The sequence below is a fragment of the Rattus norvegicus genome, chromosome 6 (genome assembly GCF_021556685.1).
Source record: "Rattus norvegicus strain SHRSP/BbbUtx chromosome 6, alternate assembly SHRSP_T2T, whole genome shotgun sequence".
In the NCBI taxonomy this organism is placed as follows: domain Eukaryota; kingdom Metazoa; phylum Chordata; class Mammalia; order Rodentia; family Muridae; genus Rattus; species Rattus norvegicus.
In genome coordinates, this window is record NC_141539.1 from 55,852,393 (window position 1) to 55,854,915 (window position 2,523).

Here is a 2,523-nt window from a genome sequence, read left to right on the forward strand (position 1 = left end):
ATTTCTCTTTTAAAATATTTTTCTACTTCTTTTTCTTTTCTTTTTTCTTTTTTTTTTTTTTTTGGAGCTGGGGACCGAACCCAGGGCCTTGCGCTTGCTAGGCAAGCGCTCTACCACTGAGCTAAATCCCCAACCCCTTCTTCTTTTTTGTTCCTATTGGCTTATGTAGTCCTGGCTGGCCTCAAACTCATAGAGCTCTGCCTGCCTCTGCCTCCTGAATGCCAGGGTTAAAGGCACGCTTTACTACACACACAGCCTCCTTTTAAAATATTTTTACAGTTTAAACTTTCAGGCAGAGGTTGACCTCTTTGAGCTCATCTCTGTGGATGCTCAGACAGACAGCCACATGAACACTGTCCAGATCAAGATACTGAGCACCAGTCCCAGAATGTACCATACCCCTTGCAAGTTCTTATCCAAGGTAACTACTACTGAGTATCTTCATCTAGTTCATTCCTGTTGAGCTTCCTGTAAACAGGACCACACACATGGTTGGTTGTTGTCTTGCGTTTTTGTATGCTTCCTCCGTCTCTCCGCATAATTACTGCGAGGTTCACGAAGGGATTTGCTTTCCATAAAAGCTGTAATCTTCCTTTGTATAAACACACCAAAATTTGTCTACCATTTCCTGTTAATGGGCATGTGGGTTGTTTGGTCTAAAATTGCACTAGACTTTCTCCACAAGTCTTTTTGTGTCTACTTACTTTGCATGCATGTGTTCATGGTGTGGGTGCATGTGTGGTGTGTGTGTTGGGGGTGTTTGCATGCATATAGTGTGTGTGTGTGTGTGTGTATCCACACACTCATACATGCATGTGCAGGTTCACACACATATGAGGCAAGAGGAGGAGAAGACAACCTCAGGTGTTGCTCCTTCTCAGGTGCTGTCGCCTTCTTTCTTGATCCTGGATCTCTCCTGGATCCAGGGCTTGCCCATTAGGCTGTCCTCACCTACTTCCCATTGCCATTATGAGAGCACACCACCCACCTGACATTTTACACAGATGCTGAGGGTCAGACTTTACAGAGTGAGCTGTTGTTTCTCCAGTTCCTGCTTCTCACTTTTGACCATGGCGTGGAGGCTGCATTTTTGTGTGTGTGTGTGTGGTTTTTAAATTTTATTTTAAAGTTTATCATCTTCATCTTCATCATTATCATCATCATCGCACGCTCATGCGTGCGTGCGCGCGCGCGTGCATGTGTGTGTGTGTGTGTGTGTGTGTATGTGTGTGTGTGTTACATGTGCCACAGAGCACTTGTGGAGGTCAGAGGGTGACTTTGTAGGAGTCAGTCCTCTGCTTCTCACTTTATGTGGGTTCCAGGGGTTGAACTGGGGTCACCATGCACCTTTACTCCTTGAGTCATCTTGCTGGCCCTGGGGAAGGTTATTAAGGGGAAGACCTGACAAAGCCCCAGTATGGTAACTGGTCTTGCCCTGCAGTAGCCTTGAGGAGCACCGTATAGGAACTCAGTCGCCACTGTCCTAGATGATGTCATATTACTCTGCCACTTAATGTTTTATTGGAGAAAAAAGGATTTTAAAGGATCATTTTGTTTTTTTCTCCCACCTCTCTTTTGTTGTTGTTAGTTTGTTTTTCTAGACAGGGTTTCTCTGAATACCCTGGCTGTCCTGTAACTCACTTGTAGACCAAAGTAAGTAGACTCAAACTTACAGTAATTTGCCTGCCTCTGCCTCTCTGTCTCTGTCTCTGTCTCTGTCTCTGTCTCTGTCTCCCTCTCTCCCTCTCTCCCTCCCCCCCGCCTCTCTCTCTCTGCCTCTCTGCCTCTGCCTCTGCCTCTGCCTCTCTGCCTCTCTGCCTCTGCCTCTCTGCCTCTCTGCCTCTCTTGACTCTGACTCTGCCTCTTAAGGCGCTGCCTTAAGCATGTGGGTGTTGTTAGGCCCAAGGGCCTCTTCTATCTTTGTCAAGGGGAGTGCTAAGCTTCTTTGTTTTCTTTTCTTTTTCTTTTTCTTTTTCCTTTTCTTTTATTGGATATTTTCTTTATTTACATTTGAGATGTTATCCCATTTCCCAGTTTCCAGAAACCTCCTATCCCATCTCTCCTCCTCCTACTTCTATTAGGGTGCTCCCCTACCCACATAATCCCTTCCACCTCCCCATCCTGGCATTCCTCTACACTGGGGCATCAAGCCTTGACAGGACCACAGGCCTCTCCTCCCACTGATGCCCAACAAGGCTGTCCTCTGCTACAGATGCAGCTGGAGCTATGGGTCTTCTTTGGATGGTGGTTTAGACCCTGGGAGCTCTGGAGTTGGGGGGGGGGCTGGATGGTTGGCACTGTTGTTCTTCTCCATTGGGACCCTGTTCTCAGTCCAATGGTTGGCTGTGAGCATCCACCTCTATATTTGTCAGGCTCTGGCAGAGCCTTTCATGCTAACAGGAGTCTGATACAGCTGTCTTCTGAACTTCTCTGTTTTCTTTCAACACTTTCTTTCCCTTTTGAGAAAGGGAAAAGAAAAGGTACAGTCTTACACTGTAACCTAGGCTGGCCTCAAACTCATAA

The 2,523-nt window shown here is 46.6% G+C and overlaps 1 pseudogene; it reads right to left on the reverse strand.

Annotated features, from left to right (window-relative positions):
- Positions 1-1,843: 1,843 nt before the first annotated feature.
- Positions 1,844-1,958, reverse strand: LOC120093480 (U6atac minor spliceosomal RNA; annotated as a pseudogene).
- Between the last annotated feature and the right edge of the window lie 565 nt (positions 1,959-2,523).